Source organism: Suricata suricatta, chromosome 6, assembly GCF_006229205.1.
Source record: "Suricata suricatta isolate VVHF042 chromosome 6, meerkat_22Aug2017_6uvM2_HiC, whole genome shotgun sequence".
NCBI classification, from domain to species: Eukaryota; Metazoa; Chordata; class Mammalia; order Carnivora; family Herpestidae; genus Suricata; species Suricata suricatta.
In genome coordinates, this window is record NC_043705.1 from 63,703,724 (window position 1) to 63,730,496 (window position 26,773).

The 26,773-nt window shown below is 44.3% G+C and overlaps 1 long non-coding RNA gene across 1 annotated transcript; it reads right to left on the reverse strand.

The window, feature by feature from the left end:
- Positions 1-5,878: 5,878 nt before the first annotated feature.
- LOC115294611 lies at positions 5,879-26,698 on the reverse strand. Its single transcript, XR_003909992.1, has 4 exons — positions 26,433-26,698; positions 14,447-14,584; positions 12,539-12,587; positions 5,879-9,022 (listed from the first exon to the last, which is right to left on the reverse strand). It is a non-coding gene; the product is annotated as an uncharacterized LOC115294611 (long non-coding RNA).
- Positions 26,699-26,773: the final 75 nt, after the last annotated feature.

Sequence of the window (26,773 nt, forward strand, 5' to 3'; positions counted from 1 at the left end):
CTGCTTTGGATTCTGTGTCCCTCTCTCACTGTGCCCCTCTCTTGCGCATGCTTTCTCTCTCTCTCTCTCTCTCTCTCTCTTAAGAATAAATGAAAAAAAATTAAAAAATAATAAGGCCTGAAATCCATTATTTGCACTTCTCTCAGAGACTGTTAAATTCCTACAATAATTTTCAGGTAACTTTGTAATTCTCACTGAATTAAAAATAAGCACACTTTTATTATTATTATACAAGAGATCTAGTCCTGACAGAAAGTAAATGCATAGATCCTGAATTTCAATGGGATTAAATCTATTATTGTCATCCAGAGGCATTACCTCCAAATAAATTATAGTAAAGTTGTTTTTTCAATAGACCAGGGTTGATAAATGCATAAATTAATTGTAATTGGGATATTTATCAGGGAAAATATTTCTTAATCATACTTATTAGAAATTCTTCAACTCCAGTAAATTTCACGTTTATTTATACATGCATGTGAATGATTATATATTTAGATTATATTTTTCTTCTAAAAGCACAAAGACAAAGATTTGAAATACATCCTGGATAATATCCTGTAAATCATTTTTGTGGACCTATTCAAAATGTTGTTGTTGATGATGATGATGATGATGATGATGATGATTTTACACATTCCTTTTCCCAAGTGGTTCATTTACAAGTTTTCACCACTTATTACAGTGATTAGCATCTACAGTTACTTCCAGTCTCCCACTAGCAGTTACATAAAACATAAACATTTTAACCTTGTTAAGTTTGAATTCAAAACTAAAATAAATAATAAATAAATAAATAATTTTTTAAAAATCAACTTTAAGGGCCAGGTTACAGTTAAAATTCTCCTGATAGCTTGTTTTCCCAGGCAGGGACTATTAAAAGAAACTCTGAGAACACAAGATATCCCTCCCACAGCTACTTAGTGACAGAACCAAATGAATATTGTTAGGTGAGTGTTTTAATAACGCAGCATTTTCGAAGCATTTTCCCAAGATTATTTCTAATTGGCCCTGTCATAAAGTAGTCGAAAACTGCCTTAAAACAGTAATCAGTTTGAAACCAGTTGAGCAAGGCTATGACAGGAAGTTTTTAATATGCTTCGAAATTTACCTGTGAAATACTGAGCCTGACTACTTTTGCAAGAGAACTGAAAGTAAACGGCCTTTGTAATGCAAATCGATCAGTAGCAAAAAGCCACCGCCTTTGGAATCTTACATTCTCACCTGAGCTTGCTAGAGACCTTGGTGCAACCCTTTGGTGAATGGAAATCAAACCTGCTTAACATGTAGGTAAGTGTCCTTTAGTGTCACTATAGCACACACCGTGGGCTGTAGCACGTACTTGTACACCAGGGAGCCTCTGCTCTCGTCTGCCTGCTCCTGCCTACCTAGCAGATGGACCGCCCGCAACCTCACTGAGTGACCATCACCTGAAGCGAGGACCAGAGTGGCTCCTCCTGCTTCTGCTCTCCTTGTTTTCTTCTAAGACTCTCCTCTTTCCCATCTTCACCGGAGGCCACAGAGCTGGACCTGCGGCGGGCGAGGTGGATTTAGCCCGGTTAGAGTTAAGATGGTATCATTAGCTGCGCACAGCGTGACTTCCCACTAATCCTCTCTGCAACTTACAACAAGTTTAAATGTCCATGCATGATGTTATTAACTGGCTTTAGTAAGTGCTTAAGACCCAGATCTCTTTTTAAAGTAATCTCTGAACAAGTTCTACAGTATCCACCCAACAGGGAGATTAATATTTCCCGCAAATCTGATAGGGGGAAGATGCGAGCTGAGTCCCGAAAAGGCAATGGGGCAAAACTGGAAGTTGATCCAGCAAAGGGCCCAGAGCGGAGGAAGCTCACCAAGCATGGTTCCCAATTCAGAAAACTTCCTTCTCCAAGTATGTGGGGGGGAAGGCGGGTGCTTTTTCCGTTAGCTTTTCACTAAGATAAAAAATGAGTGGAGGAGCACATAATATATTTATCAATGATATTGATCATATCCAGGGAAGACGCCTGGGCACAACTGAGAAACTTTCAGCAGGAGAAAACTCCTTAATCACAATTTGCCTGTTAGCTTGAGGAAGGGACCCCAGGTATGGGGTGGCTGCAGCGAGATGCCTGCTTTCAAACGAAGTCCTGGAGTGACTAAACTCCGACGCCACTCCCATCCACAAGCCCTAAGAAATTCCTAAGAAACCGCATTCCGGAGCTGGCGCTGAAGCAGGACCGAGGTCGCTGGTGAGGGGCCGGAGGACGGGCAAATAAAAAAGCATAATAGCCCTAGCGGATGCAACTCAGCATGCCAGGCAGAGGAAGGCTGCCGGCCCCCCTCTAAGGTTCTCAAACCTTGGAGGGCGGGCGCTAGAACTTGAGCTCGAGTGAACTTGGGAGGCCTCCCAGCCGGCTACCTGGGCCGCAGCGCGCTCCCTGTCGTCCTGCCGCGCACGAGCCGGGAGCGCGCGCCGGCGCCGGGAGCGCGCGCGCCGGCGCACCAGCTCCTGGAGCTCCGGCTGCTCAGGCAGCCCGTCTCCCGGGAAACACCAATCAGACGCCTGCTTCTGGAAAAGGCCGCAAGCAGCCGCAGCTGCAGGAGGACTCTGGCTGTTGGCGGTCACCGGGAGGCGTCGTGCTGCCCGGCGGCAACCCGGCCGCTTTCGCCGCTGCCACTGCCTAGCCCAGCCAGTTCCGCAGCCAGTCACAGAGTCGGCTCTCTCCTCTGTGCACCGCCCACGCCAAGCACCTTGCAATGGGGCTGCTAAGCCTGGCTATTTTTAGATCTCAAGAAAGCTTTAAGCCCGAGCTCAGCTAAACCCCAATCAAACCACCAAACACAGGGATGTGCTTCCCTTTGAACAAATCTGGCTCTGAACTCCATATTTCCCTGAATAAAGTCGATTATGTTCACTTTTTTAAAGTCCTACCCCCTGTGGGCTGGCAGTTGGCTGCAAAGAGGAAAGCCACATGCTCCCATCTCAAAGATGGTCATCACCTCTCTAAGGAAGTATACTAACCCTCGCGGCCCTGATTGAGGACAAACATTCTTTAGCAGCAAATATAACTATATACTTTTCATTTCCATTCACTATCTTTAGAATTAATTCCACAATAAAGTCAAACGATTCGCAAAAGGGGTGAAATGGGTTCTCCAAGCAGATGAGAATGGAGGTTCCTGCTGATTTCTGGGCTAGGTTTAACTTGTGCTAAGAAACCGATGAACACAAAAACAGGGTAACAAAGCCATCCTTAAAATCTGGAGACTCTGAAGAACTACCTTACATGCCCCATCACTGTAGGACCTGTTTAGTAGTCTCGAAGTACTGATGTTAAAACAATCTGCCCAATATTATAGATGTCTTTTTACTCACTAACTCCTAAAGGACACCTTGTCTCTGTTCCCCATCTCACCACCTCTCTACCGCAGCATCCATCCAAATGCAGCATCATATATACATATAGTATGTTTTACTTATCCTAACTTAAAAGCTAAAGCTAAGCTAAATTAAAGAAAAGCTAAATCATAGCAAGACAGAGGAAAAGGGTCAATATTCTTAAGTCACAGGAGTATTTCCAGAGGTACAAATCCATAGAGAAAGCTAGGTATACATACAGTTATATATGGTTTTCATGCATTTTTAACCACATAATAAAACCTTTGGCTTTACCTCTCCATTTCTAAAAACTGAAAATTCTTAAAATGTGAAACCACCTTGAACGGTTTATACATAGTCTATAAATAGGAAGAACTTTTATCAACCTGAAATGTACTTATCCTTATCTCTTATTCAAGTGGCTTCTTAATTTTCATTAAAGACCACACAACAAGAAAATCATTTTAATTTAAAAATTAAACAGAACACTAGTACGAATGCATTAAGACTTAAAGAAAAGCCACTTTGAAAAAATTCATTTTGAATGTAAATAATGCTTTTATCTCAGTACTATGCAGATTAATAGTAACTTCACTAGGGGGCTGACACTGGTGGATGTACCCACTCACATCTTGCAAGAATATTGCAGTTTTCCTAAATACCTTTTTTACCTCCATCCAATTTCCACTTGTGTTGTTGTTTGGATTTTTCTGTATGACTGTGTTTTTATGTTATATCCTTTATAATTCTATTATTGAGTGACTTTTCATTGTTAATTTTCTAGTATAAACTAGGGCAAGGAAAATCAGTTGGTTATATCCTTATATTTTCTTTTACAGGTGTCATTCTATTGGCCAATTTTTAAGTATTTCATGAAAAGATTCTAGATGTCAAAACCTGCAGTTAACGCTACTGTTTAGAAATACACAAAATAATACCTTTGACGTTGGCAACTCAGATGTATTATTCAGCAAAACAGCAATTACTCATTGTTTTGCACTTACATGTTAAGAACTATGAGACACTTGGTGACACAATAACAAAATTGCAAAGTCAATTATATTTAAAATAGACATCCTAATAAAACATACACAACCAACTCCTTTTACTCTTTTTGAACTGTTTTGCTTCTTTTTCTGACTGTTTACAGTTAAATAGATTGTGTGAATGTTAAATCTAAGTATAATAACTGATTCAGACACATCATGAGAAAAGAAAAGTTAAAAAATGGGGAGGCGTTATAATACAAAGGGAGGTGTATTCCTGAGGGTACCAGAATCCACCTAGGGAGGTGCCAGAGTGTTATGTATTTTTGGAAATTTACATCTATGATGTTCTTTTGCAATGTCAATCATAGTGGCAAACTCTGAAAGAGCAGTGTCTGCCAAAACTTAAAGCAAAATTTAGGCTAGATTCACAGTAATAATTCTAAGCAGAACTAAAGCCAATAAAACCCTAGTAGAGTCTCCTTATAGCTAGGAAGGGAGGGTTTCAGGTGGGAGTAGTTTTTTGTTTTATTCTACTTTAATTGCACAAGAAACATTTTTGTAACTTGAACTTCCCAGTAATGAATTCCGCTTCTCAACCCAGCCTGCAGCCTGAATTGAAGTTCCCATCAGAAAATTAAAATGTTTGTCTGGATAAAATAACTTCTAAATGAACTCTATTTCTTTTCGTTTCTTTTTGTATTTTCTGCAATGTAGCCCCTCGCAATGATATTAGTTCTAGTGTGGGAAAATATTATAATTGAGATCTGGTAAGTTATTTGCAGACTTCAAGTTTTTCTTTACACTGTGCTGACATTTAGTACAGCCCTGGTGAGGAAAACAATACTACCATTCATAGCTCTAGACGTAGATTTCAATCGACTTAAGCGGACACAATGAAACTTGGTCATTCACTGGTTACCCATATTGTGTTCTCAAATTTTCTCTCAGCAAAAGTATAATGACTCAGTATTGTATGGTTGCATAGACAAGGGCTCGGAACAAGAGACACTAGTTTTGTCTGACGGTGTGAGAAAGTCGTGAAGGGATCTTTTCTTCCAGATGGTGTTAAATTCAGCTGCCTTTTTAACATTGGCCTTGCACAGCAATCTGCTGCTCCCCTTTCACAAAGACTGCGCTTGGTTCCCACTAGTTAACATGCATACTCACGCAACCTGCAACTTCACTCCAACTGTTTTACAATGCAGTGGTATGCTAAATAAACTTGATCTGGTTTCTGCCAATGTTAAAACTAGCTTTCAAAGAACTACTTAACTGATATTTACACTTCTTTTGACTTATATGTACATGCCTTTGGAATATTTCAGATTTCAAAGAAATATCACCTGATTATAAGGTCATTGTAGAGATTACCTTGGACATCCTTCAGACCCATGCTCAGATATAGTACCTCTCTTAAACACACACAAATAAAACAAAATGTCAGAGTGATGTGCAATAGAAAAAAGAAAAATTGGGACATGTTGCATCAAGAATAGTGGAACAGCAAAAAATAAAATGAAAATAATAACATTGAAATGTATTTTTATTGATCGATAAGTCATGTAACATTAGTATGGTACAAAGCAAGTTTGATATGACAATGGCAAACATGTAATTATAATATTGTTTATTTTCCTTAGATGTTATATTTAACACATTTACATAAAAGACCAAGATGTAAGCAAAAGCTTCAGTAATTTGACTCCATTGAGTGCTTTCAGTAAACAATAGGTTTCCCTAGCAAACATCTTATTGCCTTAATTGAACCTCCTTGAGAAAGAAAACCACACACTTTGTAATGTAAATGTTAATTGTAGTAGACAATGGTTCTAGGTAAATAGCACCCCTGGACATGAAGTAAATGAAAGGAATACAGGCACTTAACAAGGAAAGGTTGTTTGCACAAACAGTGCTTCAAATGTAAATAAACAAGGGTCTTCTCAACGGTCACTACTGTAGTAAAACTTTGGCACGTGCTCAGCAGCCATAATGAGAATTTACGTAACTAAAGTCTTCCAGAGTTTCTAACTGAAACTAACAGTGGTTTTACAGGCTTCTCCAGTCTGAAGTCTTATAAGGTGCTGAAGCCATAAAGGAAAATGAATGCTTTTCAAGAAAACATGTGTATTTGGGATTTGGGATTATCAGTCATCTAGGCCACATGGAAGATAACAGGCCATTTTAGGCATTTTCTTACTGCAATGTTTGTATTTACGTTTCATGCCTATACAAATGTTTGCTTGTTGACACGTGGAAAAATATAAGAACTTTTATGAAAAGATTACAGCGGGGACCTCCATAGCCCCAAGGTTTCTGCTAAATATAGTCATTTTTAGAGTAAATAAAATTGGCTGTTTAGAATGCATCTCACTGGGACTATATCAAAAACAATCTTTTATCATACTATTATTGTAATTAACTTTCTATAGGCTGATGATTTTATAGTTTTACTTCCACTGTGTCTACTAGCATAATTAGGCCAAGTTCCTAGATAGATCATGTCAAGGGGTAACAGCCTGACGAAGCAATCATAATGTTTGTTACATAAAGTTGTATTTTTAAATATAATCCACCCCAAACAAAAGTCAAAAGGTGTTCACAAGGCCAAAAGTACAGACTGAGACTTAGACATGAAGGGCAGGCAGAAACTTTCTTGGAACTACTTTCTACTAGCTTTTCTTAAATATTGAAAATCTTAAAGACGAAAGTTGAACTAATTATGGCCAAATTAACCAGCAGTTACAGAATTAAGAGAGAGAGACAGCATGTATGCAGCAACTACAGACCAGTTGGTGCTACCCTTTGGGAGGCTGCAGATGGCTGTGGGTGGGAAATGCCTCTACTTTCTTAAGCGCTGGAGATGAGTATGGTGTGTGCACTTGATGTTTTTTTCATACCCCCACCCCCCAACAGGGCTGTCTGTCATAGGCTGCCGGCCCGCTTTACCACTTGCCCCCGAGCGTGGGAATCGGAGCGTCCTGCCGTTCACATCTCCTGCGTTCCGTTTATCGGAATCAATTAGGCAAGACAGACCCTCAGATTCCCCACCCCCTTTCCATTTTTGTCAGGTCTATATACGTCCTAATTATTTCAGTTTGGGATGCCAGAGCTGTTTCCTGGATAGACCTGATCATCCTTAAACAAAAAGAGAGGAGGCGCACACGTGGGTTGTGGCGTAAATGTCACTTTCATTTCCAATGCTAGGCGCAGAGTAAGACAGAACATTTTTTTAACACTTTGACAAGAGGGGAGGCGATCTCGTCTCCATCATGTCTTTCTGCTTCAGTAGCTTCCTCAAGGAAACCCTCTTGGAACAGAGAAGCATCTGTCCTTGTATTTTGAATAGAAGAATAAAAATCAGCCTTTGCTGGGTTTTTTTTTTTTTTTTTTGCATTTTCTCTGCTAGCTGTATGTCCTCAGCAGTTAAAAATTATTAACCTTCCATTATAAACTTTTCTGGAAGTCTAATTTAATATAATTTGACATACAACCCCAGTACATGTAGTTTTCAAGCACAATCTTCAAATTTTTCAGGGGAGGGAAACCTCAGAAAGAAATAGCCCAGTCTATGTATTATGAAATCATTCTTAAACTAGATACCAGACATCTCTACAACAGCTTTCTAAGTGGGGGGGGAGGGAACACCGACCCTTGTATAAACTTTTACCTTAAAAACTATACATGCATCTTTTCTTATTAGCACTATACAATTCTTTGCAGCTGTACCAACCCCTCTCAAAGTTTCTGGCACCTTTATATTTTGGCACCTGTGTGTCACTTAATTTTATCTAACCCCACCTTTAATCATAAGGAAAAAGAACAAAAGCAAAAGCAAAAGCAAAGTTAGATTCAATAAGTATTCCTGACCTTTCTGGTTTTTACTGTCTCTTGGTGGTAGTCTTTCATTCTCACACGCTCCCCGGCGATCTTGAAGGAGTTTTTACTTTCGGTTATCTAGCTTTATGAAGACCAATACACTCATACAGCTAGATAACCAAAGATAACAACTCGCTTCCCTCACACGCCTCTGTCTTCCTCTGGCCAGATTCCAGGTCCCGCTCTCTCTGGCAGCACCGAAGAGGAGTCCTCCAGGACACTTGCCGTGCACAAGATTCCTTCTGGTATGTAAATATGACCTGGTTTCTGTTTGTGTGTGCGGCTAAAACATCCAAACGAGATCTGTTGCTTTCAAAGTTTATTCCGAACTTTTTTTTTTCCTTTCAGCAAGTAATCTCCGGCAGCGTTAACCAACAATTCAGCTATTAATATCAGAAAATAAAACCAGCTATTAAGGTGCAGCGGGCGGTTACGAGCGTGCAGCAGCATCCATCCCTCCACAGGCCTCTATTTGCATTGTAAATTGCTTCATTCTCACGCAAGACTCTTTAGCCTCCCTCTATAGAGATGTATAAAGCCAACGGCAATTTCCAGCGCAGGTTAAGGAGGAAGGAAAAAAAAACATCCCATTCTATAGAAGAGGTGACAGCTGATTCAAGGATCTGCTCCTGATCCTTTTGGGTTAGGCACTGTGAGCTTTTTACCAAGCGGTGGCAGCTTGATTGCACATATCTTGTGTGTGTGTGTTTTAGGGGGAAGATCCTCGATTTCACAGGGCTTCTAGGCTGGGGAAGAGAAGATGCCGTCTTGCTGGTGTGCTGCTGCCCCCGGTCTGAAAGAAGGAGAAAAGGGCCATCATTGGAGGGGCTTTCACTGCCAAAATGTGGACCAGCCTGGCAAGGTCAAAGGTTCGAGACCGCTGGAGACCAAGGTAATGATGATGTCATGAGAAATCTCAAGTACATGGTTATTGATATGCATCAGTGATCAGCCAACTGCCCCACGCCTCCTGCCCGGGCAGCGGCAGCGGCAGCGGCAGCAGCAGCGGCAGCATCGCTACAAGCCCTATTTTCTCAATCAACATCTCTTCCGCTAGCACTACCAACTGCTCCAGGAAAAGCAACCCGCGGCCTTTTACCTCCTCGGTGCTACTGTAGATCGCTCTAATATCCAAAGACTGGAAGAAATCTCTCTCTAAGGACAGATAAAAGCATTTCAGATCTGGGGAACGTCTTTGCCTGCATTTCTCTTCTGGCAGATTGCATGGGCAGACAGATGGAAGGCACTTTGCTGTTGCTTAAAGCAGGGCCTTGCTTTCTGGGGCTGGGAATCAGATCTGTATTACGCAGTGAGTCGATGTGTGATTACATTGACAATTTGCTCTGGTGGTATGTTTTTAATGGCTTCACAGCTCAGTCATGTTTTGTATCTATGTACCATGGCGACAGGGCAGCATATTTTGCTCTATAAGTTCAAACGTAATACTCTACGCAGGCCAGGCTGACTTCACCCTGGTTTTTTTTTTTTTTTTTAATGACTATAGGGTGTGTGTCTTAGAATGTAGCACAGGTAAACACTGCAGCATTAGTTTCTACTGTTGTACACAACTCTGCTGTAATAAAAATGCTGAGCCTTTGTTTATAGCTTCAAACATCAATGGTCATATAGAAGGACAAAATGTACTAATCTTTCTTATGAAATTATGGAAAAAGTATTGTTACCTCATGAAAAAGACAAAACACCTGGGTGGTAAGAGCCTAACTCCACCCTTCCTTCCCTTTCCCCACCCCCACCTTTCTTCTATCTAGAGGTGACTATTGTTTTATTAATTAATTGGCCTCATTCCTTTCTTAGGACTTTTCAAAGTATAAATGCGGTCACTTTAAAAAAGCTCTTTTCTTCTCCTTCATAATGGGTTATCTATGTTTAATGCATCTATAATATGAACAGTTCTCACAGTCAGATGCCCCACAACAGAATATCTAAGGTGCAGTCCACATAAGGTGCATATCCACCATGGGTGAACTTCATTGATTGCTTTCCAAAATTAGGAGTCCTGTTTGGTGCTGTTACTGTTCTCTAAAATATATGCTACAAGCGAATGTTATAAATCTTCATATTCATTTCACACATCACTAGTTTATCACAATACTCATTTCTTTAGGTTGACTATTTCCCCCAATGACTAAAACACTTTCGGAATTAATACATACTCTTTCATTAATTCTGCAATTTATTCATGTAAGACATGAGTATGAATATGCTTACCAAATTACATACAGAGCACATATATGTAAATCCAGAGAAAAGACTGACAAGTAAAAAAAAAAAAACAAAATTGCTAAGAAAAGCCCCAATCTAGAATTCAAACAATAATATTACCCTAATTAAAGATACAATTTAGAAACATGGATGCCAACTTTCCCTTAGACTTTTATTTACCTTTTTTGTTGAGCATTCGTGTTCTGATTATCTAGAAAAGCCCAAGTTGTGGAAATAGTACATGAATCTTTCTTATCGAATCTTGGTACAAGATGTATGATCAGAAATGGCTGCATTGGGTTACATGTAAAATGTGCATGGAAACTACAAACTAATTCAGAGAAACACACTCCCATAGAGTTATTGTTCCTTCTTGAACTATGAGGTCACAACATAAACTAATGGATAGAATTGAACATATCACTGAAGCACATGTCACTTTGACATTATGTAAAACTATAATGAGCTTTGCTGCCTTGGAAGACAGAGTATTTTGGCCTTGCTTTCTGAGACCTAGAAGCAGAATCATTAGTGATTTAGCATGTACTACATAAAGCAAGCATATGATCAGATGAATTCAATTCTTTAAGTCAAAACCCTAAGGAATGCCAGATATTTTTAGAATATCTTTTTACTTTACATATGTCTCGGTGGGGGTTGGTGAAAGTTGAGATGTGATACATGTATGTCTCTGTGTGTCAGCCCATATTTGTGTGAATTCACAAATTAAGGTGGCTGCATTTCCACATTTAACAATTAAATGCATTTTTAGAATGAAGTAACTATCATGAAAGCCAAGACACTGAACATTTAAAGTGCCTCTACTCTTAGAAGCTATAGAAAATACTGTCTTAAAATAGCTTATTCAAAAGTAATGCCACATAGTCATATCAGCTGACTCCAGGACTGGCCCCCATTCATGCCACATATGCCATAGATTCATTGTGAGAGCTCCAAAAACTGAAAATGGCCAACATAAGGATTATAGGCAGTCTGTTCCTTAACCATATAGCCAATTAAATATTTTACCTCTCTATCTTCTTTCAAGGTATGGAGAAATAAAAGATACATAGCCAAGCTTACCACTGAACACCTGATTGTTTTGAATATTGCCAATGTTCATATCATGGTTTATCACATACATTTCCAGGACTTTATTATTACTTAGGACTTGAAATAGTTGAAACAATTGTGTTGATTCCCAGCAATGCCTGCCATACATTGTTATGAGCAATCATCAACACCTGCATGTTTGTAGTCCAGATATTTCTGTTTTTCATAAAGCTATTTATCTGAGCTACAGAATACCCTTTTTAAAATCTGCATATTGAAGGGTATACTGAATTCAAATGGCTTGCTTGCTCTTTCTCTAATAAATTCCCATTAATGGCCAGTAGATTAGGACATGATTGTCATGCTTGTTTTCTCATCTTTTTATAGGGCTCCAGATGGCTGAAACATGAATTGAAACATCCTGGTTTTCTTGGGAATAAACAATCTCTGCTTAAGTTAGAAGTGAAAAGTTACCATTTTCCAGGTATTTGGATCAGAATTATGCTATTCCATCACTGCAAATAATCAGGTTTACCACTAATATTTAGAACATCTCTCTGAATCCTATTCAGACTACTGAAGAGTATATAAAGAACAGGCCTATTACTGAAATCCCTTTTTAATATTGAGTTCGTAGATTATTATGTATGTAAACCACAGTCCACGAATACAGTCAAGTCTACCATTTTCTACATAAAAGCCATTTAATTTACAGCGATTTGTATAGTTCAGGCAAGGTACTTGCCTGGCTTACTTTCTAATAAAAGTATCCTATTATGCCTTCTGTATCCTGAATTTCATTTTTTATAGGTAGTTACAGGTTATGTTTGCATTATCCTTGATATATAGTATACAAAGACTACATACAGGGGAAAAAAACTGCACATATGGAAACTTAGATTTTTCTGGAACTGTAGCTATGGCATGAATTGGGACATATACAATATACTACAGGCCTACCACCCAGAAAATGATTTTCTATTTGGACTTTATACATCATTTTCATTTTATCAAAAGTAAAAATTTAAATTACCTTGGTTGGTTGTATAGTCTATTCATTTTATGCTTCTTTGTAGTCTCTTCTGAAAAATAGTCAAGAAAACAAATAGTCACAGTTTTAATATACACATATATATATAATCATGTTTAGATTTGGCTTCATTTTAAAGTATTGCAATTACCATGATCCCTTAAAATGCCAAGAGATTCCAAAAAACCCCAGTACAATGTATGCAGGGTTTCAGCACCCACAGGGTTAAATATGCTAATTTGCATTTAAATGGAGACATGCATGATAATGGAAATGCAAAATATGCAGAATCTGGAGGGGTTTAGGAAATTAATTTTTTCTTTCTTTCTTTTATTTTTAGCTTGGAAGAAGAGGGACTCTTAAAAAAAAACATTAGGGATTTGAACACTATAACCTGCCATACAAAAGACGAGAGAGAGAGAGTTCTTCCTTGTAAGAATTTCGAGACTGGAACAAAGTCGTATTTTCTAAATGTTTAAGGGACTAGATTCCCAGGCCTTTCAAACAATGGGAATCCCTAGATAAATATCTAACCCATTAGAAAGATGCAAATAGTTTACTGTAAGGCTACTGCACGGTGAGATGTGCATTCATATCTATGGCTCCTGATTGGCTATTCCCTTCAGTAAATCAATGAATAATGTAAAACCTGATTGCTGTAAAGTGGTGGATTTTTATATTCCCTTCCCCCATTCCTTCATGACTCAATATATTAAAGAAGTCTTACTCTCTCAAAAATAGGTTGCTTTTCTTTTATGATTTTTTTTTTTAATGCTTATTGTTATTTTGGAGTACTGGGGTGGGGCTACTGGTTTTGCAAAATGAAAGTACTCCACTGGTTCAATTATGCTGACTATGGGAGCTCCTTTCCGGAGACCCAGCCCTAATTACTGGTGGCAAGGTGGGGAAGGAGGGTGCTGGGAAGAGTTGGGCATAGGAGAGGGAGGAAACCGGATCCGACCCTGCCATTCTGGGCCCAAGGCAGCTACCTCTCCAAAAGAGCCTCCGGCCATGGCCGTGACTTGACAGGGCCTCCGGTCTAACTTCTGATCAATACCACAGCTGCCCTGACCCCCTAAGACAGTCCCCTATTCAAGCTTTGCCGGTACATTTGCAAGAGAAAACGCCACAGACACAAATGCAAATACAGTGCCTGGGTTCCCACCTCTCCGTGTTCCCTCAGACAATTCCGGGCCACCGAAGGAAGGTCTTGCCTCCCTGTGCGGGGTCTGGGCTCTAAGCAAACTGCAGAGACCGGGGTCCGCTCAGATACCAGAAGCATCTGAAGCTAAAATGCTCCAAGTCCCAATACTAACCGTGGTGGCTGTTATCTTGATGAATCTGAACTAAGGAGGACCCTGAAAAGCGGCTTCTCGGCTCCCAGAATCCAAAAGGCAGGAGAAAAAGAAAGTGGAAATCACCAGGTCTAGTTAGCTAGTGCACATAAGTTTCCACCAGAATCCGGTCAGAGCCTCACTTCGTTGCCAGGTGATTGCAACTTTGAGGTGGTTTAAAGACTTATTCAAAACGCAAATCCTGAATCCAGGAACGCAAAATACAATTGTACTGAGCTCTAGGTTTATAAGAAAAAATGTCCCCCCACCACCAACACAAAATTCCTCTTTCCCATGTGAAATTTTCCCGGCACCTCTCCGCAATCGGGGGTCACACCGCTGGATAATTAACAGTTCTGGCTCAGACAACTCAAGATATCAACAGGTTTAGCATCCGAGACTCACAATCAATTAGCTGAAGCAAAGCCCCGGACTGGCCCGCGGAGCGGCCCGCGGCGGGGCTCTGCGGTCACCGGCTCGAGGCCCGGGTGAGGCGCGCGGGCGCGGGGCTGCGTCGGTCAGTGCTGGCCCGGTGCCGCCGACCGAGTTGCCGCCTGCGGGCCGCCACGGTACTCACTTGCTCTCCTCCCTGCGCGAGGCAGCGTTGCCCCCCAAATCCGGCTGAGCAGGAATCGAGGAGCTGGCCAGAAGACAAGATCCAGAGTCAGTCACACACCGGGGCGGCCGCAGTGCACAAACAGGCTCCTTTCGGCGTCTCAAAAAAAGAAAAAAAAAATTCAGATCATTCCTCTCCTTAGCACATTTAAAACTGCCGCTCAGTTCCATACGGTCATTCTTGCTTGATTGCGTCTAAAATAGTTTAAACGGACCTTCCCTTCTGGGGAGAGAGAGAAGGACGCAAAAGACGAAGGAGGAAAAAAGGCAACTTTTCCCCCCCACGCCAGGCACTTGCTCCCTGAGCCTCGGAGTGGAGAGTGAAGTGGTGTGTGCGAGGCTCGGCAAGTTTTTGGGGGGGCTGTCCAAGGTCTAGTCCAGCCCCCTCTGCCGAGGAGGACGTGCTCTGAAACTCAACCAATTTCCCCACTGCTTTTGTTACTGATGAACTGAAGCCCTATTGTTCATCCATTGCCACGGTCTTTTTCAGTCCCCACACTACGTTCTGCGTTGCCAGAGATAATGAATTTGCACCCAAACCTCTCATAGTCCCCTCCTGACAGACGGAACAAATTAGAAATGTCTCGTCTGAAGGAGGGCAATGGCTACATTTTCCTATTGTAGGATGCAAAGCACACATTTCTTTGGAAACTTCTTTTGCCTTTTCTACCTTTTATTTTCTCCTCTTTCTTTCTTTTTTTCCCCCCCAGTTTTTTTCCTCTTGATTTCTTTAGACTTTCTCTCCCTCTCTCTCTTTTTAAAGAATAGGCCTGTCTTGTTTTTCCAATGCACCATTTTATGTAACTTGTGGATCTTTTCTACCTTCCTTCTTTCCTCTTTCTTTTTTTTTTTAAGGACTCCCTTTGCAATTTTATTTACAAACTTGGAGAATGACCTTTTGACTTGCAGACTTTTATTTATTTTTTTTTTTAAAAAAAAAGGTCTTTTGGTTCAAGTCCCCTTTCCTCACTCCTCCTCTTTTTGTTGTGGTCGTCAAATGTGTTTGGCTAAAGACAAGCAATACATTATAAGAATTTTTATTCTTTAAACTCCAAAGCTATTCAAAAGGTACCAGGGACGCGCCATAGGGGTTATCTATTTGAGGGGGAAGAAAAAGCGTGTGTCTGTGTGTGTGTGTCTGTGTGTGTGTGTGTGTGTTCCAGGGAAAGCAGCAGAGGGATGTGGGAGGGTGTGGGTGGGAGTGTGTGCAGGGAGAGAAGGGTGGGGGCCTTGAGGGAAAAGTGGGCTTCCTTGAACACGAGCCGGGAGGCTGTCAAGGGTGTAGGCACGAGAGGGAGGGCGCAGGAATCCGTCAGGCTGAGGGCGGCTTGCACCCCTGGGCCTGCTCGCGCTCCCAGCCGGCCGCAGCCTAGGCGCGGGTGTCTGCGCGCGCGGGCACTTGGTCCGAGCCTGCGCGCGTGCGACCGGGGGCGGAACGGGGGCTATAAAAATTCTGGCGAGTGGCCCGTATGTAAATGTGGCCCGAGGGGAGAAGGGAGGTGGTAATGAGAGCCGCCGGCGTAAAGACCCGCCGGCTGCCCCCAGCTTTCCCGCCAAGTGCAGCCGGAGGACAGACAGCCATGCGTGTCCTTGGCGGGAGGGCCCCCGCCCGCCGCGCGCGCCCGCCCCCCGCGCACACGCACACACTCCCCTGGCCGGCGTGGGGCCCGGTAGCCACGAGCGTGTCGGGAAAACAAAGCTAGGACTACGAGGTAAAACGAAGACACGGCAGCCTTGGCGGCCAAGGACAGGACAGGGAAGCCAACCCCGCGGCCTCCGGCGCCCCTTCCTTGCCAGCCAGCGGCTCTGTCCTCGGCCGGCGGCGCCACACAGCCCCGGCCCTGAAGAGGCCGAAGACCGTTTCTCAGCTGCCTAGGAGTGGGGAGCGAGCCGAAGCGGGGGCGGACGTGCGCGGGGAGGTGCCAGCGGCTCCCGCCCGGTGCGCAGGCACGCACACGCCGGCGCGCGGGGCTGGGTGAGGGCGGGGGGTGGGGAGTAGACCGAAGGCCTCCCTGCCGCGGGGCCGGGAGGCGCTACCTCGTCGCCGAGGCTGCCGAGCTCCAAGATAAAAACACACCAGGCTAAGTCCGGCGGGGCAGCGCCCCGGGCTGCGACCACGGAATGGCTTACACCTCAAAAGCCCTCCTCCCACACAATGTAATAGGAAAGGCCTGGGCTGTTCAGAGAGAGAGCCTTCTCTGACCAACACACCCCGCCTCCCCAAATGGGTGAAACTCGAACTCCACCCCAAGAGCTCTGGCCGAGATGGCCCCGCAGATAAGTCCCAGAGGTGGCCTCGGAGAAACACCGATCTCTCTCTCATCTCGCTCGCAGCGCCTGCCTTGGTTCTCACCAGCCCAAGCACCTCCTTCACACACACACACACACACACACACACACACACACACACACACACACACACACTTCCATCACATTACAACGCCGGCTAACAGCATGCCTGTTAACGAAGCAGACGCGCTTAATGAGGGCACAGGTAAATAGGTACCAAAAAGAAAAGCTCCCACCAGTCGGCTGGGCGATTTACCTCTCCCTACTGGAAACACGTGTAGCTTATCGTGTTTTAGGAATGATTTGCTGTTGTCTGAGGTCGCCCACTCTTCTTGTTGTGGAGAGAAGCCAAAAAAAAAAAAAAAAAAAAGAAAGAAAGAAACAAAAAATTATGTTCCACTGTTGCACTGTCAGAGTCTTCCTTCTGAGAAGCTACCCGAGCAGTGGTCTTATAACATTTGGGGATCTGATCTGGTTTGTTAGCTGTTGATTTTGGTTTGTTGTTTTTGAGTGTGCTGTTTTTCTGAGGGAAGCAAAAGAAGGTGTATTTGGTGGGGTTGGAGGCGCAAGACAAGAGCTCGTGTGTGCTGCCAGAAGGCTGGAGAGGCTGGAAGCCAGGCAGTGGCGAAAGAAGACGGCGGCTCGTTCTCCCCGGGTCGGTACGGGGCCCCTCGGCCTCCTCCGGCCTGGGCTTGGCCACTGCCGCTGCCGCCGCCCGCACTGGCGGGCTCCGCCGGCTGCCGCTCCGTGTTTTCCCCCATCCCGGCTTCACGTTCAAGGTTTAGCTGCGAGGTCACGTCCATTGACGTCAGCTCCCTGTCTCCCTCTACGTCCGGCTACATTTACATACATCAAGGAAATTAGGGCATTAAAAAAATATGCAAATCCTGCGCGGAGAGGAGCCGGTGCATTCCTGGCGCGATCGCCTTTTATTGAAGCTTTTAATTAAAGGGGCCAGTTGGCGAGCCCCTGAAACAACCGCCAAAACCCCCAAAAGAGAAAAATAAACGCTGTAGCCTTCGGGAACGGTTGTTTCGGCTCCTGTTCTGTGGGCGGCTGAGGACCGCCGGCTGCCGGGCTCGGAGAAGAACAGGTTAGAGGAGGCAGCTCCAGCCCATGCATAATCAGGGCTCCGCGGCGCCTCCATTCTTTCCTCCTCCTCCTCCTCCTCCTCCTCCTCCTCCTCCTCCTCCTCCTCCTCCTCCTCCTCGTCCTCCTCCTCCTCCTCTTCTCCTCCTCCTCGTCCTCCTCCTCCTCCTCTTCTCCTCCTCCACCTCTCCTCCTCCTCCTCCTGCTCCCGCTCCTGTTGGTTCCAGCGTGTATTATTTTTAATACTGATGCATATGTAAAGATATATTTGCATTTTTTAATTCGCGAAAAGTTCAGGTTGTATCGTTTTATTGATTCTCCCCCGCCTTCCTTTTTTTGCTATCTTACTATGTCTATCTGTCTCTCTTGTTCCTTTCTGTCTGTATTTTTTGGCGAGTGTCTGCTGCTGTCTCTTGCTAGATAATATGCACAGTTGTCTCCCTGCTTCTGTGTACTTAAGGCTCCAAATATGCACATCTGTCATGTATGTAATGCCAGCTGTATAACCTCCTGCTTTGGTCATAAAAGAAAAGACACATTTTTTGCTTTCCTGACATACCCCCTTGGTCGGCTGTAATGTCCATCGCTGAAGGCTCTAAGTTTGATTATCTAATTAACTTCATATTAGCAAAAACACAGTTGGGCCAGTGTATTTGTGATAATGTATGTAAAAAGGGAAGTGACTCCAAAGATTCTAAGGAATTTTTGTGCTGATTACCTGAGAGTTGCGGTATCCGCTACCCTATTGCCTTATAGCATTTCTTACTGTAAAAAAATTATTTTAAAATGTGTAGACACAGCAACGGACAGCCTTCTGCAAGGAAGACATTTTCAACCATGTTGTATGTTGTACCTTATCTGCTACACTCAAAATTTACTGAGTTTCATTTTTATCTCATATGACTGGAAACAGGCACGTTATCTCGATTGAAAAGCATCCTTAATTCCTGACTTTGACATGAAAACAAATAAACAAAACAATTATATTAAGTCAGTTGATTTACCCTAAAATATATAGGCCTTGAGTTAGATTTCAAGCAATGGAAATCTCGTTTATAGGGTCGGATTCTCCTTCCTGGCAACATATCTATTCAGCACAATAGATTTTGGAAAATATATATGTATGAAGTCCACTTTTAAGATTCCCCCAAAGCTATCACTTTTAAATGACTGAATCCATAATTGCATAGCCACAAAGAACAGCAAGTATGCACACATGCAGCTTATTCAATTAAACAAGTCCAAGTACATGCACAGGTAATTAGTTTTCTTATGAATAACTTACCTGCACAGATATTCAGGGCAAGACTCAGTCCTCCCCAATGGCTTTCATGTATAAATATTCAGATGTATTTTCTCCCATTTTAAACCTACAGCTGCATGCCATCTTTCATGCTAGACTATCCAGCATCCATTTTTAGCACCCTTAATTCTTGAGGCATTTCCAGCCTTACCTCTGGCTGTAGTTTTTCCAAGCCTACACCAAAGTGCTCTTATGATATGTCACCCAATAAAAAGTGGTCAGATGGCTACACGTAAAACACTAAAAAACGGAAACACGCTCATCCTTTAGGTTTGCCCTTACCTTGATATACATAGCAAGATAACCTTTCCTAAAGTATGTTTTTCAGCATATTTTATGAATAGTTGCAGGATATCACAACTGGTTGCAGAATTGCCGGTTTCTGGGGGGCACCTGGCTGAGCGAAACAATTCGGCAGGTTAAATGTCTCTTCCAGTTTGGCTACAATTCAGTCGTGCGTGGCGGTTTGTTCCTGCCTACACTCTCTAACATACCTGCCTGCCTTTATCCAGGGATCAGGACAAACACACCGCCACGTTCCAGGGGGTAGAGTGGCGCTGCATATATTTAGATGGTACTAGCAAGAATGTGTGCATGCACGGATGTCTGTGCATGCATGTGTGTACGGACCCGTGTGTGCGTGCGCGCGCGCGCTGTGTGACAAGGGACACAGAGAGGTACACCTCTTATCTCTGATCTCTCAGTAATCTCCTTTTCTGTTTCTAATCTCCCTTATTGGCTCATGGTAGTAACCTGAAGCATCTGAACCGTCACCGTCACCGCCGTGTGCGCGCTGTGGCTTACCCCGGGGGCCGCTGGCTCGCTGGCTCGCTGGCTCAGTGGGTGTTGTGGCGGAGGGTGGGTAGCGCCGCTGCCGCCGCCGCCGCGGGTCCGGGTGCTCTGTCCCAGCCCGACAGCGGAGCGCGCGGTGCCGGAGCCCCCTCCCACCCCGCCCTCACCCCCATCCTCCCCTCCTCTACCCTCTGCGCCTCCCCCCACTCCGCCCCGCATTACCATATGGAGGCCGAGTCCCTGCGAATCACAGCAGCAGCGGGCGGCATTTGAATAAGCCCCGCAACCTCGGGCAGACCCCAACTCCTCTACGAGCTGCGTGCCCTGCATCAAGGGCCACCGCTTCGTCCGGTAACCTGGCAGCGGCCGACACCTCCCCAAAGTGTCCAGGACGCTAGGGAGAGAGGTTCTGGGCTTCCCACTTTTATATTAACTTGACTGATAGGATCAGACAATAAATGGGGTGGGGGGGGGAATCGAGAGAGAGAAAGAGAGAGAGAGATACAGAGGAAAGGGAACGGAATGGTGGGGGCGGGGCGGGGGGGGAGAAAAGAAGGGAAGGGAGAGGAAAGAGGAAAGGAGCTATGGTAGGGGGGGACGACAAGGACAGAAATTAAGACAGAGGCAGAGGTAAGTGGGAGAAAACCGGAAAGGGAGCCCAAAGGGTTCGGTGAAGAAGACTAAAATGGGGAGGCAGTGGGGAAAAGATGGGAGGGGGAGAGATATCCAAATATCTGATTTTGGACTTTCCAAGCTAAAAATATCACCTCACTGAACTTCACAACCTCCAATTAGACACGTGTTACTCCCCCCTCCCACATCACCGAATGATTAATTTGCCCTCTCAGTATCAGAAATAATTATTTAGAATTGTATAACAGATACAGATTTAATGTAAAGGAGCCAATTTTGTGAAACATAGCAAAAGGCATGACATTTCAAGATGACGTTGGCCACCTCATGTTAAAAAACTAAGGCTTTCCTTGAATTCCTAGGTATCTGCCCAGCCTTGTCCTCCAAGATAGGGAGACAGACCAAGGCCCAGAGTCAGGAACAAGGTGTGTTCAAAAATATTTTGGACTTTAAGAAATTTTTCTGTCATCCTCTTTGATATTTGATTGATACATTTTTTCTTCTTCACCAACTGATCGTGTTTACCAAAAAATATAGATCAAGTGTGGGATTTTAAAAAATTTCTACTGCAAAATGTTCCCACCTTTTAAATGAAGATATGGCTTTTAAACGTTAAACACATAGCCAGTTTCATTTTGTATACTAACTCGATAACTCGAAGTTTTGAATTTGGCGTTTTCAGTGCGGCTCCTCCTTACTACCTATAAATCAGAACAGTGATTTTCCTGTATAAAACAATCAGAATCATAATAAAAACTCCAGTTACCTATAGGATGTACCCACTGTAAATATCCCTCTCAGTATTCATAAGCCAAACCTCCTTCTTTTGAGACACACACAAAAACAACGCTTCTGATTAATAATCTCTGACGGCACACCGAGACCAAGGCCGATGGCAGGGAACCGCAGGACGCCAGAGAAGGGCGCAGAATTCTCAATACCTAGAATTTCAATACAGAGTCCGAAGACGTGGTAACTGCTAGGTTTCCGAAGGGGAATATTTGGCAAGCGATGCTTTGGAAGAAGACAGCCACACACAAATACTGACTCCTTCCTGGGAGGGGAGGAGGGGCGGTCGCGATTACCCGGCATTTCTGCGTGCAGATGTGTGTACAAGACGGTATGTAGATCGCGCATGTGGCCAGGCCCAGGTTTCTTTTTCTTCTTTTTTTTGAGGCAAGAAGTTGAAACCAATCCACACTTTGTGTGACTAGCTCCCACGAGGCTGAGATTTCAACCTCTTATTTTTAAAACCACTGTAGAGCCCCGGCTGAATCCCCGGCTGGGGATTTTAGCAAGATGCTCCCTATGCCCGGTCGCTGCCCACAGCACGTGAGAAGAAAAAGGAGAGCTGTTGCTTCTAGCCGCTTCCGTCGGGGCCTCGCGTTGCACCCCAACAACCTCCCCCGCCCCCTCCTCTTTCTCTCCCCGAAGGCGCTCCCTTAGGCCAGCCAGTGTCGCCGCGGTCGTGGCCAGGTGAGCTAGGGGACGGTCCCAGGTGGGTAGCGGCCCTCTCCCGGGAGCTCTGGTGGGTCTGTGAACCTGCCGGGCGCCGAAGGCTGAGTGGCGCGGGGGGCCAGCGCGGGGCTCCTGGCTCAGGCCAGCAGGGGAACAGCGACACCTACTGGCTACGCGGGCACCGCGTCGTGGCCGTCGGGGCGACCCTGGGTTGGGGGTGCTCGGCTGCTTGGACTTGGGAGGCCACAGGAATCAGCGCCCAGGGCTCGTCTTGCCCCTCTCGGCCTCGCCTGCCCCCAGAAAGACAAAGCCTCAGCTTCTAGAAACTCCTCGGGGATTGTAGGATGAGACTGAACAATCACACGGGCACACACACTACCCAGCCCGAGATTCTTTCTTCTGAGTACCGAAGGGACCCGCAGTGCACTTGGGCACCGTCTCCTAGTTTTATGAGACTGAGGTTGGAACCCTGACTTCTTCGGGTTCATGACCCAGGCCTCTTCTCCGCCACTCCATTTCAGTGCTGACTAAAGACGATATCTTTGCAAATTAGGAACCTAGGAGAGTTCATTGTCCTCCCTTAAGAGGAGAAATGATCGAGTCTAGGACACAGACTCACAGTCAGTGGCTGGCGCCTGGCACGTAGACCAGACCAGCTTTCAGGCTTGCCAGCGTCGCGCCCCTTGAGCTCGCTCTCACCGCTGCCGGGGATAGAGACTAGGTGGTTTTTCTTTAAGGATTATGATCGTCTTAATTACTCCGGAAGTAAAGGCAAATTTGGGGTGATGGTGATATTTTGAGACCTAAGGGTATATACAGATCCTGCTAAATGTAAATGTAAAGGCTCCGATTGTTGGCTTTAGTTGGAAAAGGTGGGAGAGGGTGCCACGGGCTGGCAGGAGGCCTGAGGAAAACCTAGGAAGTGTGAGGCTAGAAAGAAAGCAATTCAAGTATTTCATACTTACTTTCTCTTATCAGTCTTTTCTGTTCAAGCAGAAAAGCCATTTCATGTGAAAAGGAGGTGGTCCCAGCAATGGGGGGAGGAAAGACAGATCTTAGTCTCCTTTTCTCCCTCAGAAACCTCCTATTTCCCGTGTTTGGTTCTGAGTCTCACCTGGGCCTAAGAAACTTGATTTAGTGTGATTTTGGTGTTAACTCGCTTAAGTATTAAAGTATATATTTCTTCTCTTAGAAAGATTGGAGTATTTGAATTAATATGAATCCCTGAGATTAAAATAATACTCATTAAAATCGCAGAATTAAAAAAAAAACTTTTCATAGAAAGTTTGAGTTCATCTTGGAAATTATTTTACTTAGCTTTAGATACTGATTGAAACTAGGGTCTAAAGTGATTTGAGGGTGGCTGGCTGGTTCAGTGAGTAGAGCATGGAACTCTTGAATATCAGGGTGTTGAGTTCAAACCCCATATTGGGTATGGAGCCTACTTTAATAAATAAATAAATAAATAAATAAATAAATAAATAAATAAGCAAAGTTGAATAAGGTGAAATTAAATTTCCTTTTGAGGAAAAGGGGGGAAAGGACTCTTGTTAGGGCTAAATTTTTTGTCTGTCTTCTCTACAATTGCAAAGTTTTGCTAATTCTGTTTTGTTTAAATAAGGTTGGAATCTCTTGGTACCCCTAAAGTCAAGAGTTTTAGAACCAATCCCTTCCTCTTTTTTGTTAAAAAGTATCTGAAATACTCTAGAATCCTGCTCCTCAACTATTTGCAAGCATTTTCTCCTTCTTTTTTTAATTATCCTGAAAGTCTATCTGAATGTATTCTGATAATATATGAATTCACATCTCAAAGCAGGCCCTTGGCAGTTTGTATGATGTATAATAAAACCTGTATTACTAATAATGAATAAAATAGAGCTATATCCTAATGACATTTCTTTCAATGAATCCTGCACCTCACTGCATATCAAAGTCAACTTTCTCATTGTAAAATGGAAACCTTCACCAAAAAAGAAAACGATTACAGAAAAATTAAACAGGCACACGACAAGCACCCATCAGCCAAACCCAGTTCAGAGGTCTCTGGCTGGGTATTGAAAGTACTTTGGAAAATGCAGAAGTTAAAATGTTTTCCTTTCTTGGGAAGCATTAGGTTTCTAGAATGTAGCTACCTTTGTGACTTGAAAATCTTAGCTAAATAATTTCTCACCATTGCTTGATATTCTTTGGTTTTATTGACATCTAAAAATTGTTGATTTATTATTAAAGAAAATAAAAGAAATAGACTTATGTGTCAAAATGGTGGAAATTCTCTGTATACCTAATCACCCCCAAAGCATAAGCATATTAAACCCTAATTAAGTTCAGGAGGAAATTAGGCCAGTGAAATTCTTATTCCACAAGAAATGTGAATATATACATACTATTATATCTGTGTGTGTATATATATGTGTATATATATATATAATTGTGCCCACATATATATATCCATCTATGGGTTTTATGGTGATGTGTGTGTGAACTAAAGGTGGAGAAGAGGCTCCTCATTCTATTTAGGTCTTTCTTCCTTAATATATTTCTTTTTTAATTCCTCTTTCTTAGCAAGAAAATCAAGGAGTGAAGACAGGCTAAGCTATCATTAGAGTGTATCTGTGTTCCTTTGTCACACCTGCCCTCCTCGGGGCTCGCCTGGAAGGAGGGGTGTGTGTGTGTGTGTGTGTGTGTGTGTGTGTGTGCGCGCGCGCGCGCGCGCGTGCGTGCACTTCCTTTCCTGCTTGTTGAGGAGCGTGAAGGAAGAAAGGGATGCAAGGAGAGCAATATTGCTCAGAAAGGCACATCATTGCATGTGAAAAAGAGATGGATACATTAGAAACCCCACTAAATCCCAGCTAGTCGGTTATTTGGGGAGGGGAAGCTTGTGTGTGGTAGCTGGCAGGCTGGTTGCAAAAATTGTTGGGGGAGAGAGGAGAGGCTCCCTGCCTCGGGGTGGCCTCCCTTTTAGCTTCAGTGAAATCCACAGGGGCTCAATGACGTTTGGTTTCAGGGAGTAGAGCTCCAAGGACACCTGTGTGCATCTGGTTGGAGACAGGTGTGTGTGGGTGTGGGTGTGGGTGTGTGTGTAAGGAAGTAGTAGGTGCTTCATCACAAATTCATTTGAAAATATATTGATTCTAAAATCTTGCCACATCATCAAGTGGTGTCAGGCACCAAGGTCAGTAACATGTCCCAGGTTCACTCATGGACCGCAACATTATTGCTTTTGATGGTGTGAATATGGCTCCTTTCATGTCTTTGGTTCTTTATGGTACTTCCTTAGAGTGGGGCGAGGCTCTAGCTTCCCCCTCCTCCCTTCTTCCCCGCAAACAAAACCATTCTACCACTTGAGCCATCTGCCGCAGGTGTAATGGATGGCAGGGTGCCGACCTAACCACACTTCAGTCTCTTCTAGGTCGTCACCGCTCTGCACCAAACAAATGAGTCCTGTTTCGCCACTAGGGTGCCGAGGTGGATGGTGGATGTCGGCCCCCGCCCCTGGCAGCGTTCAGCGCTTAGAAACCAGAGCCAGCTGACAACACACGAAACACACAGGCACAGAGAAAACGCCGAGCCAACGCGCGCTCCCTCTGCTCCCTCCCTTTGCTCTCTGTACACATGGAGGACAGTACACACTCTTTACACATTTAAAAGCCCTCGCGACTATGAATTCTTGTTACTTATGATGGCCTTCCCGACTGCACATAGCCCCTGGTGTGTGTGTGTGTGTGTGTGTGTGTGTGTGTGCGCGCACGAGCGCGAATGTGCGTGTGTGTTTAAAACGCTTATTGGTAGGTAATCAGCAGCTGATCAGACACAGTAATCCAATGATCTTTTTGAATACATACAATTTTTCGTTAAAGGTAATTTTTTTAAAGGAAAAAATAAAACTATCAATTCCTTGCGCAAATCTCTGGTTCCCAATTTAGGTTCCAGGGAACCGCAGAGCTGCGCAGTCCCCTCCTTGCCAAACTTTCCCTTTCCGAGGTCTGAACGAGGCGCAGATTGTCACTTCATGACCGAGTAGGATCTCATTTGCACGCAAATGTGTAAAAGAGGGGAGCTGTGGGAACGCGCAGCACAGAGTGGGAAATCGGGTAGCTGGAAACCTCCCATAGTCGCCTAGAACCCTGGCGGGACGCGCGGGGTGCCCCAGGGCAAGAACCCGGCGTCCGACCTCCCGAGCGCACCGCAGCCTCTTGGCTCCCGCCCTCGGGCTGGAACCCGGCCCGCCGCCCCCACCCTCGCCCGCCCGCCCGCCCTCACCCCACCTCCATTTTTATCATTATTTGAGTAGCCCTAGGTAATGGTGCCCACCTCTCGGGCCTGGGCTATGGGCGAAGGCTGGACCCTGCCTGGAATCGAACTCCGCTGTTCCCAGGGTACTTACCTCGAGCGAGGCCCTGGCAAATGGTGGCCCAGAAGCGTCAAGTTTCCTCTCCCAGCCGTTGTGCCGGATTCCCCTCCTGCCTGCCGCTCCTCTCAGCAGGCTGCTCGCTCGCGCTCTCTCTCTCTCTCTCTCTCTCTCTCTCTCTCTGTCTCTCTGTCTCTCTCTCTCTGTCACACACGGGGATTACTTGTGACTTTTAGAGGCAAAAGCTTGCTTATTCAGAAGAGAAAGGGAGGGGGGAGACGGAAGGGAGGCGGGAGGGAGGAGAGGGGGAGAGAGAAATAGGATGGAGGACGAAGAGGAGGTGGAGAATCAGAGGTACTGAAGGCGTAGGTAGAAGA